This window comes from Canis lupus, chromosome 35 (genome assembly GCF_003254725.2).
Source record: "Canis lupus dingo isolate Sandy chromosome 35, ASM325472v2, whole genome shotgun sequence".
Classification (NCBI taxonomy): domain Eukaryota; kingdom Metazoa; phylum Chordata; class Mammalia; order Carnivora; family Canidae; genus Canis; species Canis lupus.
The window spans coordinates 6,607,935-6,627,264 of record NC_064277.1 but is presented as its reverse complement, the minus strand read 5'-3'; the positions used below and the strand labels follow the sequence as shown (position 1 = coordinate 6,627,264).

Genomic DNA, 19,330 nt, shown 5'->3' with positions numbered 1-19,330 from the left:
AAGGAGATCTACCAGGACTGTGCTGTGACCTAGCAGGGAGCAGAATGAGGAAATTGGTATTAGGAGATCTACTTTCTTTGCTGGGTGTGGCAGCAGGACTTCAAGCTGTTGGAAGAACATCTGTCATCCAAGCCTGAGTGGCATTGGGAGGGGGTATGGAGTCTGTGCCAGCATTTGGGGTGGAGATGGGGAGATTTCCTAAGAGCAGCCCCATACAAAACCACTCACCGCAGGGTGCCTGGAGCCTCAGTTAGTTAAGCCTCTGACTCTTGATTTTGACTCAGGTCCATATCTCAGGGTCGTGAGATTGAGCCCCACCTTGGGTTCTGTGCTGGGCATGGAGCCTGCTTAAGATACTCTCCCTCTCCCTCTGCCCCTCCCCTGCCCCACTGCTCCTGCATGCTCTCTTTCTCTAAACAAAACAAAACAAAAAACACTCCCTGCAGAGCTGTTTAAGGAGCTAATGTTTGCTTTTTCTTCTCTATGCATTTAATGCTAGGACTCTTGAGCCCCCTCCTGCAATATAGCTGGGCTCTGCATTGGGTGAAACTGTGTAACCAGTTCTATGAGTCTTTAAGGGAAATCTGATTCCAATACCCAATTTATTTTTTTTAAATTATTTAAAATTATTTTTTTAAAAACTAGTCATCCTGATTTCTGCTCCTTGCAATAAAGAACTAACTAGTCCTTTTGACCAGGATATTGACCACTGCCATAGGAGATAAAGGTTTATTTTACTGTTTCCACTCTGCCTTCTTTTCTCCCTTCTTTTCCATTTTTTGGTGATTATATTTTACTTGTATGACAATAAATATTAATAATAAATCTCCACTTATTATTCTATAAACTTGATTTATTTTTTCCAGCTTTATTAAAATATAGTTGACATGAGTTTAAGGTAAACATGTTGATTTGACCACTTATATAATACAAAATGATCACCACTATAGAGTTAGCTAGCACGTCTATCATATCACATAATTACCATTTCTGTGGAAAGAACATATAAGATCTACTCTCTTAGCAACTTTCAATATAACATTGTATTATTACCTATAATCACCATGCTGTACATTAAATCCCCCAAACTTATTCATCTTCTAAAACAAAGTTTTGTACCCTATGACCAACATCTCCTGACCCCAGTGCCTGGTAACTGCCACCCTGCACTCACAAACTCTATCTCTTGATCTGACACTCCTGGGACCGTAACCCCCTACACTTGTCTCCATCTCCCACTGCCCTCCCACTTCCCATCTTCTGGCAGCTGTAACTGTGCTTTCACTTTGTCAAAATTGAGAACATTTCTATTCTATTCTATGATGATAATTAAATCTTCTATGCTTTATCTCTCTGTGGATTCTAGAACTGGAAAACTAATAAGCAGCATTGACATTGTTAAGACTATATAAATGTTGACTTCAGAGATAAGAATGGACCTAAGGATTACTTGTCCTGCCTTACAGGTCTGATGTCATGATTCCCGTGCACTGGAAGGAAAATGTTTCTAGCCTTCAGGTCACATGGACTTTTCTGTTCTTACACTTTATCAGTCACTCAAAATCAAGTCATATTTTATTCTCTTCATTTTTGGAAACTGACTTTTTTTCTTTATGTTTACTGGGTACTTCTAATTGGGATTCTTTTTTCTTCACCTAAAAAAGAACCATAGGTCTCCATCACAACCTCACATGTATCCAGCTTTTCAATCATACTAATTACTATTATGTAGAATCCCTTTATCTTCTCATGGTCCCCTGTAATATGGTCCCTCCTAGAATGTTTTAATCTGGACCTGTTGTTTAGATCTGCTGCATAGCCATCATTCTTGGGCTTCTCTTCAGTGATCTCCTGGAGTTAAGGCCTGTCCTACATTCCATGTCATCTTTTTGGTACTCTCCTTGGTTTTATTGGGATATATACTCCGAAGACCTCCTAAGACAGAAAATACAACATATAAATGGGTCTTTGTGTGTCTGAAAATATCTTTATTTTACTCTCAGACAATGCAAATTTGACTGGGTATGGAATTATGGGTTCAAAATTTTTTTTTCCCATAGAACTTGGAAAACATTGATTTGTTATCTTCTGAATTTAATGTGACTAGTGAAAAGTTGAGTGGTTCCTTGCATTTTTCTCTGGAGATTTTTATGATTTTTTTTCGATCTTTGGTGTTCTAAAATTTCAAAAGGATGTGCTAGTTGTGTAAACTATTTTCATTCATCCTGCTGAGTACTCAGTAGATTCATCAAATATGAGGATTTGTCTTTCTTCTATTTGAGGAAATGTCCTACTATTTCTTTTAAAAAAATTCTCCCATTCACATTCTCTGTTCTCTTTTTCTGTAATTCCTCTTAGCCAACTGGTGGATTTCTGCAACTCTTATATTAATCCTCTATACATTTTGTCTTTACCCTCAAGTTTACTCTTTGCTATTTGCTTTAAACTCTAGGAGAGATTTTTGGTTTTTTATTTCAGCCCTTCTATTGAATTTCATTTTTGGGTACTATATTTTTAATTTGTAAAACCTCTTTCTTGTCTTCTAATTGTTCCCTTTTCAATCATACTATTCTTGTTTTAGGAATATAATGTCTTTTTTCAAATATCTTTGAAGATATTAATTAAATATTTTAAAAATCTCTTTCTGGTTCCTGAATTATTTCTGTTTCCTTGAGACTGTGCATTTTGGACTTTTCATTTCATTTTGGTAGTTTTCCTCAAATATCTGGTGATCTTGTTTTTACATTCATATTTATAAATGAAGGATTTCTTAATGATCACTATCCATTGTTGGCTTCTTCTGAGTTTGAGTTGATATGCTTCTTGATAGGATTGTCTCCTGAATGAGAAGGAAGAAGGCTGGTTAGCAGGCAGGTTTTGCTTTACTATGTGTACATGGGGAATGAGCCTTTAGTAAGACATTCTGTTTCATCTCCTTCCACCAAATGTCAGAACAAGGAGAGCTTTACTATTAGACCAACACACTCACACTAAAATACAAATCCCTCTTCAGCCAATTCATTCATCACTTTAGAGAAGAGCCTCCAGTTGTTTACTTTTTTTCCTCTCACTTCTGGAAGTAAAAACCTGGTTCCCTTATTTCTATCAATATGCATGGGGTAAAGTGAGAGGGGATCACTAACCCTACACCTAGACATGCACTGACATTTTGCCAGGATAACTGGCAGCTGGCTGCTTCCCCTGAAATTCCCCTCACACTCACATTTGGACTTTGGCTTCTTCTACTTTGTCTCACCCATCGACATGTTGCCATCTGCTTTCATATGCAAGAAATGTGTTGAAGTCTTTCATCTACAATCGACCTTCCTTCCCAGTTTCTTCATTGCTACAGATTTATTTCTTCTTGCACTCTAACTTGTCATTTTAGTGGAATCTCTGGCAAGGAAGGTATTACACTCATGTGCTCAATCAACCATCTTGTACCACCAGACACTTCCCCACTCCATGGTGGTGTTTTTAAAATGAATTTCTTTGTTGAAAGTCTACTCATCTCTTATCTATATTTCTACAGTTTAATATTTTATTTCTGGATATAACAATAGGATCTTATTAGAAAGAAGAAAGCAAGAAAGAAGAAAATCTTAAAGGAAGCAAACAAATGAAAGAAATTTAGATAATATTAGCAATTCAAACCCTCTCTTAACCATTTTTTGATAAACAGTTAAAAACAGCCTATGTTATTAATCTCACTGAAGGACCTTTGTCTCACCAACCAATTTACCATGTGCCACAGAGATTATTAAATGAGCAACTTCCAAGAGAAACGTGATCCTTCATAAAAGAGGCAAGTGTACTTGCCAGCAGCATTTCCAGAATTCAGAAAACATGCTCCAGAGAGTCTGTAGGAGACCACAGATAAACCAGTCCCACTCAAGCATCTGATACAGCACTCAACATTGATACAGCAACTGTAAGGTTCAGGTTTGAAAAGCATACATTCTACTTTACTTAATTCCTTTCCTTGAACTTAATTCCAGAAAGGAAAGTCAGCACTTTAGGTACTATCTCCTCTAAGGTCTAGTTATCTCTTAGAAGCCATGCTTTGAAGCAGTACAGGGTCTCCCCTTCTCAAGAGACCTGTAGGCCTTTTACCTCTCTCTAGAACATTCTCTTTATTGAGGTGTGTTGATGTAATTTCTTTAATTCTTTGGAGCTTTAGGAAATACGAAAGCTAAGCCAGTAGACCATTTCTGTCTTTTTCCTCTTCCTCTAGGCAATGAATCCAGAATATGGGTAGGAGGAGTGAGTGGGAGCAGGAGACAAAGGAAAAGGGGCAAATATCACAAGGAAAAAATCAGCCAATGTTTAAAAAATAATGCCATAGAATATACATTCAAACATAGAAGTATGCTCAAAAGGTTATGTGAGGGAATATAGAATGGTGTTCAGCCCAGAATGGATTTGGAGGAATAGGGTGGGGCAGGGAAGGGAGATGAATAGGAAATTATTTTAGAAGACAGTTCTACAGAAATTATAACAGAATGTCTTGAAGAATTTGAGTATGAGATGAAAATAGCCTCCAGTTGTGATGGTTTGGTTGTTAGCCATCCTTCCCCTCACAGGCCTTTGTTAAAGGCCTTTTGCCAAAGTTGTGTCACACTACATTGAGGAAGAATCCTGAGCCCATGACTAATGTTCCTGGAGACTATGTGAACATGCAGAATGGCCATATTGTGTAAAAATCTCTCTAATGATTATAGAGGAAGAACAAACATTCCTGGAAAAGTTTGTGGTTACAAAAACTCAATGTCCACAGCATTGCCATTGCCATAGGACAGCCTTGGGGTGCTGTTAGTCAATTTCATCCAGTATTCCAAGGAACTTCTGAATTTTAAGAGGGGACCAGTGTGATCCCATTTAGATTCTGCAATGATGTCTATTCACCTAAGATTCATTTTGATCAAGGAAAAAACATTGAAGGTGATTATGAATACTTAATAAAACAGATTCTCAATCCAAGCACATGGATCTCTTATCACACTCACTGGATCCTCTGTTTGCTTATGGCTCAACATGGCAGCAGCCTCAAGTCTACATGACTTTGCCTTGGCTCCTGAGAGTAACTGACTCAATCACTCAGTGTGCCAAATCCAACATTTTATGAGAGAGAATCTGATTGACTAGAGTTAAGTTGTGTCTACCATTTCCTATAGGGCTGCTTTCCAAATTAGTTTATTGTTAAAAACACAGTGGTCAGCTTGTATCCCTTAACCGATGCTGTAGATGGAACAGAACTTTTGTAAGAATATGGAGGCAGCTAGGCAATGATTAGCCTTTCAATATTCATCCACAGCTAGTCCCTATTTGTGTAAATACTAAAGCAATTCTCTTATTTTAGTGCATCCTGCCTTTGATTTAGAAATATTCAATATTTTCTATTTCTGAATCTACAATTTAGAAATGTTCAATATTTTCTATTTCTGATTTCATGAATCAAAATATGTGGTCCCATATTCACTGATGGGATGAATAGAAGATTGTCTTAAAGGTTTATTTTAGGTAGTTCTTACAAGATTTTCAATAACTAAGGAACCCCTTGATGGTCTCGTTGCTCCAATAAATTAAAGGATGGGTGGTCACACATACACCTGCTTCAAAATTAAATCAAGGGCTATTATTCTTCAGAGGTTTATTTAATTTCTACTTGAAATTCTTTTCCCAAAGGCAATAAGTACTGAATAACTTTATTGCATAGCGGAGAAAGGCATTCCAGCACCTCAGGGCTCACCAAAATGAATGTGGTTTCTATACAGTCTAGCAGCTCTTGACTCTTACTTTTACATGCCAAGACATGTCAGTAAACACAGGCCACCATTTTCTCTGTGCTATTTTCACTGCTACCATTTTTGCGTTTCAGCACAAGAGCTGTTCTTAGCCAGAAAATGCCAGATGGCACAGAGGAATCATTCGTACTATTCCAGAGCAATGTCATCTGCAAAAAAGCGCCAATAGCTAATTGACAAAGATACCCTTGCTGTTTCTATAGAAGTCAAGATGTCCTACTTCTATCACTAGGACTTTCCTTTTGCAATAGACTTGGGTTGCAAACTCTCTTTGGAACTTTATTCTAGGCATAATCCTTCTCAAATTCTGTCTTCAGATGCTACTGTGGAATGCCTTCTCCTTCAGATGATTTCTCTTTACTTTGCCAGCTTTGGAGATCCACTCTCCTTTCCCTCCAAGTTACCTTAGCATTCCTTACCTGCATTCTTTGATAATTATCATTTGTTATTTGGAATTTTTAATCTTTTAAAAAAATATATCTACTTCTTATCTTCACAACCAGCTCATGAGATCCTTCTAGAAGACAACGAAACATTTTTTCTTTTTCTTTCTTTCTTTCTTTCTTTCTTTCTTTCTTTCTTTCTTTCTTTCTTTCTTTCTTCTTTCTTTCTTTCTCTTTCCTTCCTTCCTTCCTTCCTTCCTTCCTTCCTTCCTTCCTTCCTTCCTTCCTTCTCTGTTGGAGCCTCCATAGTGATTTTTGCTTAATATGTATCTAGTTAATATTTGTCGATTGGGAGATTGTTACTCTGAGGTTTGCAATATCCAGATCAGAAAGTTTAGAAGAATAGAGTTCTATAGTGTATGATGAAGTCAGTAACTAAATAGTAAAGTTTATCCAAAATTACAAAGTAGATTCCCCCCCCCAAAATTGTTTTAGTTGCTCAATCATTTGGCTAAGTCACAGAAAACAATGGATAGGAAATTACTCTTTACCATTTCATTCCAATGTTTACTTGTGAGTGTGGCTCAAGTCCAGTGATTTCCAATTGCCTGTGAATGGATTTGCTTCAATAGAATCACACATGAAATTTGCTGCAATAGAATCATGTCCACGTTTCTGAATCAGAATATCATAGTGGCATTTGGAAATTTAGCAAACACCAGAGGTGATACTGAATGATGGTTTTGAAAATTTTGTTCTAGAACAGTAGTTCTCCAAATGTAGACCCCAGACAACAGCATCACCATCACCCAGGAGCTTGTTAGAAATATAAATCCTGGGGTCCCAGACTGCTAATCAGAAACTCTGGTGGCCCAGCAATTACATTATATTCCTTATAATTCTGAAACATACTTAAGTGTGAGAATCATTGTTATAGGGACTTCTTATGATTATAATAATCTAATATTTCTAGGAAACCACCTAGATAGGAATTGGTCTGCTTAAAATATGTGACACTATTAACAATTTGTCATTTGTTTATTTAAAAAAATTTTTGCTAAGTGGCTCTTATGTGTCAGGTACTATGCTGGAAATAAAAAGATAAATAAGACATGGTTTTTGCTCTAAGGAATTTTCTGACTGAAAAGAAATATGCATATATAAACAAATAATTGTAATTCAGTGTTCAGTGCTACTGAAGATTAATTTTGTTAAAGATTACTTTTGTTGTGTAAAAGATTAATTCTGTTATGAGGGATGTGGTTCAGGGAGAGCTTCTGAGTTTTAAATCAGTTCACAAACTGAGGCATATACAGATTTTTTTTTAAAGATTTACTTATTTTAGAGAGAGAGAGAGTGAGCATGACTGGAGGAGGGGCAGGAGAAGGAGGAGAGAGAGAATCTCAAGCAGACTCCTCACTGAGCATGCAGCCTGATGTGGGACCCAACCTCATGACTCTGAGATCATGATCTGAGCTGAAACCAAGAGTTGAACGGCCAAATGACTGAGCCACCTAGGCGCCCAGTGTATACAGACTTCAATGCATGCAAATCAGACAGCTATTAAAAACCCACTTATGGCTTTATGTGAAGACCTGTGGGTTGAAGCAAGAAGATAACTGAGTTTGAAATGTCAGACATATGACCATATGAAACTTAGTCAGACATATGACCATAGCCAACCTCCTCTAATTTCAAGTACAACTAAAGCAAGGAAGAGTCCAAAAGAAGGAAGTCACAGGAAAGCCTGAGCTTTAGCATTAACTCCATCCACTCAAGAAAGGTGGGTTCACTAATATTATATTTTTACATGATACCTCTTAGAAGCACTGAGCAAGGGAGAAGAGAATAACCTTGAGTTATGCTTCTTATATTATTCCTTTCTGGGAATAAAGTGTAAGGTTTTTCTTTTTCTTTAATGAAAATATATGGGACTGAGTTGTCAAGGACCCTTCACAAAAAGCCAGAATTTGTAGTCAGATGAACAGAAGGAAGGGAGCATTTAAAATGGAGGAAATAGCACATGCAAATCTTCTGGGGTCTACAATAACATGGAAAGTTTGTAGAAACATGGCATGGAATTTGGTTTAGTTTTTTTGGTGTTTCTTTTTACTTAGGGACAGGAGACTAACTTTGTTTTTTCTAGTTTTATTGAGAAATAATTGACATATGTCACTGTACAAGTTTTAGCACACAGTATGATGGTTTGACTTACATATATTGTGAAATGATTACCACAACAGGTTCAACTAACATCCATTTTTCATATTGATACAATAAAAAGAAAAGAAATAAGAAAAAAAATAAAGGAAAAAATTCTCCTTGTAAGAACTTTTAGAAATTACTTTTTTAACATCTTTCTTATAGATCATGTAGCAGTTTTAGATATAATTATCATATTGTACACTCTACTTCTACTACATATTTATATTATAACTGGAAGCTTGTGCCTTTTGAACACTTTTCTCCAATTCCCTCTCTCCCTCCCTACCACCTCTGGTATTCACAAGTCTGATCTCTTTTCCTATGAGGTTTCTTTTTAAGATTTTATTTTTTATTTATTCATGAGACACACAGAGAGAGAGAGAAAGAGAGAGAGAGGCAGAGACACAGGCAGGGGGAGAAGCAGGCTCCACCCAGGGAGCCCGATGTGGGACTCGATCCCGGGACTCCTGGATCACACCCTGAGCTGAAGGATGCTCAACCACTGAGCCACCCAGGTATTCCTCTTTTCCTATGAGTTTGGTTTGTTTTAGAATCCACATGTAAGTGAGATCATGCAATATTTGTCATTCTCTGTCCTACTTATTTCACTTAGCATAATGCCTTCAAGATTCATCCATGTTGTTGCAAATGGCAGGATTTCCTTTTCTAATAGCTGAACAATACTCTGTTTATCTCTATATATCTCACATCTTTATCCATTCATCCACACTTACATTGTTTCATGTCTGGGCTAATGTAAATAATGTTGCTATGAACATGGGAGTGCAGATATTTTTCCAGTTAGTGTTTTCACCCCCTTTGGGTATATTCCCCAAAGTGGAATTGCTGGATAATATTGGTAGTTTCAGGGATCCCTGGGTGGCGCAGCGGTTTAGCGCCTGCCTTTGGCCCAGGGCGCGATCCTGGAGACCCGGGCTCGAATCCCACGTCGGGCTCCCGGTGCATGGAGCCTGCTTCTCCCTCTGCCTATGTCTCTGCCTCTCTCTCTCTCTCTCTCTGACTATCATAAATAAATAAAAATAAAAAATTTTAAAAAAATATTGGTAGTTTCATTCATAATTGTTTTGAGAAACCTTCATATTGCTTTCCATAGTGGCTATACCAAGTTACAAAGCCTAAATTTATTTTAAATGTTAAAAACAGAACTTTGTTAATTTTATAACAGAAAAATTTGAGAAGATCACCCTGAGTAATAATAAGAGACTGATAAACTATGATAGAGATGAAATAAAATGGACTCATATTGTACAACTTCATATTTACTTTCTTTATATTTCACAGTATTTATTTATATTCACATGTATTTAAATCTTATTTTTTGATTTATTTTATTGATATAAGAATTATAAAACTATGGGAAGGCATTCCCCAATGTTAACAATGAGTACCTCTGGAATGTGAAATCGGTGACTATTTTCATTTGTTTTGCTGTGTGATTTTCCCTGCTTTTTTTTTCCAGCTTTTGGCAGTGAACATATGCTGCTTTTATGAGATAGAGCTTTTCTGACGAATTATGGGTATGGGTGATCTGTCATTCTGTGTTAAGTGTCAGTCTGGATGATGGACCCTGGCCATCAGTGTTAGCCATGGACTGGGCACAGCAGTTATGTTTGGAGGAGGTTCCTCTGCTGAACATAGAACCAATCACAATCTTTATTATTCACCACTTTATGTTTTCTGTAAATTCAGGGTTTTTTAAAAAAAAATAAATAGATTCAATTTAAAAATTAAATTCCAAAGTAGTTGTAACAACTCTTTCTAAACTTTTTTGAATTTGGGGCTCTGGGGTTTGTTAAAAGCAAGCTATGTCCTCCTTAAAGATTTTTTGGTGACAGAATAGACTGGAGTCTTTCTTTAACCGCCTTTTATGGGTTTATTTACTTTTATATAGTTCATGAAAGAGATATTAATGTTTCTTTGCCTTTTTGTTTTGCTGGAATGAATCTTAAAAGTGAAGTCTCCAATAGCAAATCTTAAGAATTTTTTCCCTTCTATTCTGTCTTTGCTCATATTTTCTGAATTAATTTCTCTTTTTTTCTTTTTCAGAAATCTTGGGGATGCATGCCACTTTTCCCTTACTTGTGAAATGATAACTTTGCATTCATTCCAGACCAGCCTTAGTTTACCCATATCCTGTCTTGCATTGCTCTGCCCACAGAGGCACAATTCTTAAGGGCTGAGGGACGAACAGGGTCTTATTTAGGACTAGTTTCTGCATGACACGCTCATGGTCATGTCACGCAGGCTTTTCAATCAGGATGGAAACACCCAGCAGCTGGGTGTTCATCTGCCAATTCATCAATTTGAGAAGCGAATCTGTTTCCGTTCAAGTCATCGTGTGCAAGGCATGGGGGCTGGTTCTGTGCCCACAGTCACTTCCTCCACAGTTTCTTTTCTAACCTCTCCCACCCTGCCCCATGGCTGGTGACAAAAGCTGTCATTGTCATTGTCTTCTCAGGCATACCGCACACTCAGCAGAACAAACCAGAAACCTCATGGTGGGTGGGATCTCCTCTAGGAGAATGGAGGCAACAGGGTGAGAACAAAGCTCCAGCATAAGAGATGACAGACTGACATCGGAATTCTGGTGACTGTGGACAGGCCACTTCACCTGTCTGTCTGTCTCAATAGTGTATCCATCCTACTTGATGTGGAGGCACTGAGGCTTGGGTGAATCCTTTTTTAAAAATTTTATCTATCATCTATCTATCTATCTATCTATTTATAAAAGATTTTGTTTATTTATTCATGGGAAACACATAGAGAGAGAGGCAGAGACATAGGCAGAGGAAAAAGCAGGCTCACCCCAGGGAGCCTGTTATGGGACTCGATCCCAGGACCCTGGAATCAGGACCTGAGCCAAAGGCAGATGCTCAACCACTGAGCCACCCAGGTGCTCCTTGGGTGAATCCTTATTTGACATGTGGACAGGACCATGCAAATGCCAGCCTTAAAAAAGAAAGAGACTGGCCAGCAGGGGCCATACCTGATAGCACATGGAAGTAGGTTAGACAGGGTCTGGAATATTTGTAGGAAGCTGAATGAGGAGATGAAAGGCACATAAGAAATGCTCATGTTAGTTCATTTCAGTTTCCTCATAACCCTACAAGGTATATGGTCTTGTTTCACAGATGACTGAACTGGGACTCAAAGAGACTGAATAACTCAGATGAACATAGCAATCCAATAACATGACTGTTTATTTAAGGGATGTGTGATTCTGAAGCCAAATTCTTCCTATGATATAGATAGTGTGTGTGTATGTGTGTGTGTGTGTGGTTAACATCTGTAGCTAGGCAGAGTATTAAATGTGCAAATCAGGATTAATATTGAGAACTATATCAGAGGTACAAGTGGAAAGAGTTTATTAGGGTCACTGTTTATAGATGTGGGGACAGAGTTGAGGGAGTCAGTCCACTGCAGGGACTGACACCAGCAGAAAGCAGTCTACAGCCCCAGGCCCGAAGGACCAATGGATATCTAGCCTTGCAAGGGGGTCTCCAGCAGGAGCTGTGGCTGCAGAGACAGAGACAGAGGGCTGGCACAGAGGGCACATGGAGGGGAATCAATACCCTGATCTGACCTGTCTTTCCTCCCACCCTCCAGTTTCCTGGCAGTACCTCCTCTATTTAACTAGAAGCTACGGCAAGGGGGCCTGGCTCATGCAAACCATTGAGGCTGATGCCTTGGAGCCCAGGAGAAGGGCAGTCAGTGACAGGGAGAGGCAAATGGAAAATATTAGCACAGTAATCAACCACAAGTGTGGTCAACTTGGCGTCAGATCAGAATTGTGGTGATGAAAGAACTAGTGCAACCTAAGAACAGAAAAGTGGCCTTGGAAGCCACAGCTTCAAGAGCAGGGAAAGAGGTAGGCAGGGAAAAGGAGACAAGAATTATCACCAGGGCTACGTGAAGTACACTGGGATGTTGGAGAGAGTAAAAATATTCCCAGCCAAGGGGTGGAATGCTAGGATTCCACCTGCATAGATGGATGCCCGAGGTCTGGGGCTATACTTACACCCTTACAAAGATTCGGCATAGAATCATCTTCATAGGGCCCTGTTTGAGAGAGATGCTGATATAAACATCCCTGCAGCGCTGGATAAAGCCTCCTAATGGGTGTAATTAGTGATTCTCACTGGAATGAGTGGTTTGGAAATGGAATGCCGGGTTTGATTAGCAGGTACGTCAATCTCAGTCTGATGGTTCCATATTCTGAACCCTGTGTTCTTTCTACATGAAGTGCACTGGTTGCAAAATTTAAAATAGGAAGCATGAAGTGCTGGATCTTCACTGTGAGACAAGAGCACGATGTAAGCATGGTGGTACCTCTGTCGTTTTACAGTACAGCAAATTCATCCAGATGACTTGTTGGAGCATCCATATTTATTGAGCTCCTGCTGTATAAACTATGTAGACAACTTTGATGTGTGCACTAGTGTCCTAGAGTTGCTGTAACATATTACTACAAACTGATGGCTCAAAACAATGGAAATTTGTTACATCACAGTTCTAGAGGTTAGAAATCTGAGATCAAGGTGTTGGCAGGGCCATGCTCCTTTCAGTGGTTCTAGGAGAGACTTGTCTCCTCCAGCTTTTTCCTTCTCCCCATGGTCCTTGTCTTGCGGGGGAGGCCTCTCGCCAATCTTTGCATCCACCTTCATGTGGCCATGTGTCCCTGTGAATCTCTTTATGTCCAAGTCTTCCTCTCCTTTCTCCTACAAGGATACCAGTAATCATATTTAGGGTGAGCTCTAAATCCAGAAAGATTTCACCTTGAGACCCTTCACTAATTACATCCACAAAGACCCTATTTTCAAATAAGGACACATTCTGAGTTTTCAAGAGGACATGGATTTTCAAGAGGACATAGTTTTCCCCACAAAATCCATGTCCTCTTGAAAACTCAGAAGGTGTCCTTATTTGTAACACATTACAACATGAGTTAATGTGGGCCTTGTTGTTATGAACTTTAGTGTTAATTATTTCCCATATATTCCTTCTTTGTTCTCATTTTTCTTAGTTATGTGCAAAGCCTTTTGTGCTCCTATATTGTGTGTGTTTTCATTCACTTTACAATAAGATGAGAGCTCTGTCCACCTTTCTGTCTTTCCTAAATTGTCTTATTTCATCACGGAATTATCATGTTCTTGCTTGTACTTACTTTATTTCTTATAATGAAAAAATACTGTTTTAGCTGTTAATATTCAGCCTCCATGCTTATCCTCCCCCGAGGGACATTCTCAATGGCCTGTTTTTACCTAAGGTCTGCAGACAGCTCACAGCATCTTTAAATCAGAAATGGAGAACCTTTTTCTTGACTTCAAAATAGTTTCATTTTGTGGCCTGTTGATTTCTTGCTTCTTTCAGCAGCTTGGCCTGGTGGGGAGGTGTGGGTTTATCCAACAGGTAGAGGGTTTCCTGCAAACTTACAGTCTCCACCTCTTTACCTTCCCCTAAAACAGACATCAAAATTACCACTAAAGCTCAGAATGTATAGAACATTAAGGGTTTCACTCAAGGCCCTGAAGTAACAATATTAAGAGAATAGCAATTCATGCATGTTTGGATTTTTAAATCTGGAGTATTTCTGCCTATTATTTCATGTCCTTTGGAGAGGTGAAAACCTGGGGCCCTTATCAAACCTGGGGCAAGCTGGCTCCTTCCCTGGTTGTTCTGTTGTGAAGAGCAAAGGTACGACAACCAGTAACAGTGGCTAAAAGATAGTGGGAAGTGCTTTTGATAAGCTAACAAACAGCCTTCAGCAGATTTTCTTAATCACTTCTTTTAACCACCCTGTGGGATGGCCACAGATTCATAGAAGGGGAACCAAGAGGCTGAGAAGTTAAATATCTTTGCGTATTAATGGTTTCTCAGGAGGCTTATTTCTATGGTTCCCATTTTCTCCTCCTGCCAGTCAAGGGTCCATAGGACACAGTGGTTCACTCAACTTTAGGTAATTCTGGAAGATTTATTTGGAAAAGAACTATTTATTAAGGTGTAGAGTAGAGAAGAACCACAAGGGATGGTGTGGATACTTGGGCTTAGTAGCAGCTGAGCTATTGCCATCCAAGGCACCAGAGACATAGTGATTGAGACTGTACAGGAAGACCTGAGAGGAGCCATGACTTTCAGTCAGAGGATAAGCCAGCTTGGGGTGACCTTGAAAGGATGGTAAATACTTTGACCCCATTCTCCTTTCATGTAAGGTATCAAAGACCTTCAGAAGTCTAGGGAGAATGACCAACTTGTTCAAGTTTGCCTAGGACTTTCTCAGCCTTGGCACTAAAAGTCTCTCATCTCTAGAACCCCCACAATCCCAGGCAAACCCAATCTATTTTTCATCCTAGCTCTTGGACTCTGAGCCTCAGGTATGTGCTGTCTGGGGTATCCCCCTAGAGACACAGGGACATGCAGAAGCCTGACCCCATCGATCCATCTATGGGCTTCATTCATTAGCTCAACTAGTATTTATTGAGTACCTATTATGTGCAGCACTGTTCCAGCCTTTGGAAAGTCAGCAATAAATGAGATGCAGGCTGCCCTCTCCTCATTGAGAATGAGGAAGACAGGAACAAGGAATATAAATAAAGAAAAAAAATAAATAAACAAGGAAATAAACATGTGATATGATTTTAGGCAGTGATAAATGCCATGAAGAAGACAATGGAATTCTCAAAGTGCAGAATGGAAGGTTGTGACTGTGGGGGTGCACTCCTTTAGACAGGGTGGTCTCTCCGAGGTGATGCCTGCACGCATATTCCTGAGTGAAGACGTTTTGACCGTTCCAGAATTTGAGCTGATGGAACTGCCTGTGGATGTTCACTCACACTTTTTCATCTCCTGTGGCTTTTCTTCAGCTTTCACCTTTTCCCTCAAGTCTTTTCTTGACTCCCTCTGCTCCCGTCTGCTCTGCTTGAATCCCAAAGATAGAACCCGCTTTACCCAGTAATTACAATGTTGGACATGGAAGGAAGAGAAGAGAAGATTCAGAGGCTTGAGCCCACAGAGGATAAACTCTCTCATCTAAATTTTACTTTCTGGGATTCCAGCTCTTTCTTCCCAAAGAGTTCATTGCAGCCCCTGGGTTCTGAGTCAGCAGACCAGAACCCAGAGTCAGCAGACCAGAAGTATTTTCAGAAGGCTCTCAATGCAGGGATGAAGGCCTCGAGAGGTTAAGGACCAGCACCAGGTTTCCCAGGGAAACCAGCACTACTGGACCTCTTTGGGGAAAGTTCACATTTGCCTTTAATTCTGTAATTTCTACCACTTATATTGTCTAAAGAGATAATAGGGAGCCATGTTGAAGCTCAGAGATTCCCCTGATATTTCGTATTGTCTGTGGAGATATATTTATAACTTTGTTCTAAAAGGAAAGAAAAAACAACAACCCTGTTTTATCTCAAGACTCCTCCTCTTCGTTCAATAACTGTAAAGCCAATACAACATTATCGAACTTCCTTTGCCTCTGGAATTTAAAAGAACGTAACAGGCAGTAATTGCTGTCTTGTTCTTAGACCACAGGAAACCACTTGTCACTACCCATTCACAGCTGCTTTTCAAGAATATTTTCCTTGTCTGCATTAGGAAGAAATAGATGACTAAGCAAAACTAAAAAGCTATTTGTTATATTCCAGTCAGAGGAACTAAAGTAAATTTTCCTGGATGGCCACGTACTTGCTCGTGACGTATGTTCATGTGTTTGCACGTGGCTGGTCCATATACTTATTTATCTCTCTATTTATATTTAATTTGTTGGTTTTGCATTATAGATAGATTAGCCCAGGTATATTACAGGGGTGCCTACATTCTGAGTGGTTTCTCCAGAGAGGAGTAGCTATGGTAAAGCATAACCCACTATCTGCAGATTTGGTAATGTTTTCTCTCTCTCTTTCTTTCTTTCTTTATATATACACATATTTTTGTGTATGTGTATATATATAAAAATGAATATATATATATTTTGTGTATATATATGTATATATACATATGCATACAAAATATATATAATATGTGTACATACAAAGCATATATAATAGACACATACATATAAGTATATATAATATATATGCAACATACATATATATTTATATTTCGGTGCCTAGAGAAGAGAAACTTAACTTTTATACTTAATGGATCTCCCTTGTTTTTATATATTTTCTCCAAAGAACACCATTTACTTGACAAAATAATTCAACATAAGGGAAACGTTGAATCTGACAACCCACTTTCAACTTACTGATGGAAACTGGGGACAAGGTGCCAGTCTTGATTTGGAGTTTTCAGCTGCTTGTCAGTCTGTCATGGCCTTAAGACCTCTATCTTGAAAAAAGAATTGGCAAAAATTTCCCTGAATATCATTTTTTGAAAAAAGAAAAATCTCTCAATGAACCTCACAGAGCTTCCTTCTTTTCCCAATGTGCAGTAACACGTTACCTCAGAAGTGGATGCTCAGCCATAACAGCTGTTTCCTTAGTTGAATTAGAGATGTTGTATCTCCTCCTGGTTTCCAAAGAAAGGTGGAATCTAATGCATCAGGAGAGATCACTTAATCTAGGTGTTTTCCAAAAATTCCTCTCTTGAAAGACTCTCCAGAGACTCTCATATCCTGAGGGGAGAGAATCTAAAACTGTGGAGGTCTCCTTTTAGGTGAGGGGGCGAGTCATGTTATTCAGTTAATATTCCTATAATCTCTACAAAGCCAGAAGTTTTGTGTGTCCAAGCCCGTATTTGTCACAGTGTGCATCATTAGAATTTTCTGGAGTGCTTGTTAGAAGTATAGACAGGAGCTCCATCCCTAACCTGGTAGACCAGACTCTGGGGGCAGAGCCGGTGAGCTGCAGATTTAATATGTCCTGCACTTGAGTGTTATGTTCTTCAATCTTGAGAACCTCTGGTTTAAACAGGGTCACCCCAGACAGGAAAATTCAACATATTTTCATCACCTGAAGCCTTGACAATTGGAAGGATTACCCAGGTTTGCTCCCGTTTTTACCTTTACAACTAAAGTATAAGGTGGGAGGTGAACAACACACATGATTGAGAGTCTGAATTACATGGGATTAGAGTGTTTTAGGGATAGTTTAATACGTATTTATTGAGGAATTTTTCTATAGCAAGCATTGTACTCAGCAGTGGAGAAATACAAATGAATACATTTCATTCATATGTGTATTATGAATACATATATGGTGTCTATCTTCAAGCAACTTTTAAATAATACAGAATGCAAATGATTCCTCCATAACATGGTAAATGCAGAGTTGGAGTCCTGAAAAGGACCTCGAGAAGAAAAAGAAGCAGTATTGTACTACTTTGCAACTTTCTGAGCAGGGTGCAGCTCACACACAGAGAGAAGCACATATATCCTATGTGTGCAACTCAATAAATTTTCACACATGCACACAATCCATTATAACCACCACCTGGATCAAGATACAGAACATTTTCAGCAATTGAGAAGGCTCCTTTGCTCTTCGTGCAGTAACTCTCCCTAAAATGTGACCATTATATGGTCTCATTCATTTGGGGAATATAAAAAAATAGTGAAAGGGAATAAAGGGGAACGGAGAAAAAATGAGTGGGAAATGTCAGAGAACAAGATAGAACACGAGAGACTCCTAACTCTGGGAAACGAACTAGGGGTAGTGGAAGGGGAGGTGGGTGGGTGTGGGGGTGACTGGGTGACGGGCACTGAGGGGGGCACTTGATGGGAAGAGCACTGGGTGTTATTCTATATGTTGGCAAATTGAACACCAATAAAAAATAAACTTATATAAATAAATAAATAAATAAATAAATAAATAATTCCCTCAAACAGGCAAAAAAAAAAAAAGTGACCATTATTCTGACTTCTGTCATCATAGATTAATTTTGACTGGTTTCTCATATAAATTGAATTACACACGTGTCATACTTCTTTTATCTGGCTTCATCCGTTCAATATTTTGCTGTAACATTTCAGGCATTCTGTTCACTTTTCAGTACTTCTTTCTTTGTCAGTCTGTGGTACTCTACTGAATGGTTATATTATGATTGATTCATTTGACCACTAATGGTCATTCAGATAATTTCCAGTTTGAGGTAATAATGAATAAAGTGGCTATGAACAATCTTGCATGTGTTTTGGTGGCTCACATCTATTGGGTTTATACCTATCAGTGAAATTTTTGGATCACCGAGCTGCATGTATTATTCATCTTTAGACAAAACTGCTAACAGTTCTCCAAAATGATTGTACCATTTTCTACACATCCTAGCGGCAGTGTAGAATGCTCTCTGTTGTCCTGCATTCTTGCAGACAAGAATGTTTTGGTGTTTTCAGTCTTTTAAATCTTGGTTATTTGTGTGCACGCACATGTGTGTGCATGTTCATAGAGGTGGTATTTGCTAGTATCTCAATTATGTTATTATGTGCATTTCTGTCATGAGTAATGTCATTGAGTAACTTTTCACATGCTTATTGGTCGTTTGGGTATCTTGTTTTGTGAAATGTTGTTGCAAGTCTTTTGTTCATATTTTAAAATCTGATTGCTCTGACTGCCTTGAAGGACTTTAAACATAGGTTATAAATCCTTTGTTGGGTCTATCTGTTGCAAGTATCCTCTCCCACTGATGTTTGCCTTTTCTCTCTTTAAAGCTCTTTATTTTAACAGAATCTAATTTATTGGCATGCAGTCCTAAACCTTTTTACACACAGTCCCAGCCTCATTGACTTCTTTTCAGTCCCATCCCTGGTATTGGGATCTGCTTTAGTCCTTTTTGTCTGGCTGCTTCCACCTGATAAAAGAGAGGAAGAATAGTTCTTCATTTTGGATCCCATAAATGTAATTTATTTATAAAGGTGAGCAATGTACAATATTTTAGTTTAGATTAGTTTAGTTTAGTTTAGATTTCCATTTCCATTAAGCTGTCATA

General features: G+C 38.6%; 1 long non-coding RNA gene across 2 annotated transcripts in view; it reads right to left on the bottom strand.

The window, feature by feature from the left end:
- Nucleotides 1-872: 872 nt before the first annotated feature.
- LOC118353391 (uncharacterized) overlaps nt 873-19,330 on the bottom strand; it is a 36,997-nt gene continuing 18,539 nt past the window's right edge. Inside the window, exon 3 of one of the 2 annotated variants that reach the window (XR_007408417.1) lies at nt 873-2,839. This is a non-coding gene — a long non-coding RNA (uncharacterized LOC118353391). Of the gene's footprint in view, nt 2,840-18,230; nt 19,193-19,330 lie in introns of those variants that run through there. The other variant, XR_004812235.2, reaches the window with a different exon arrangement.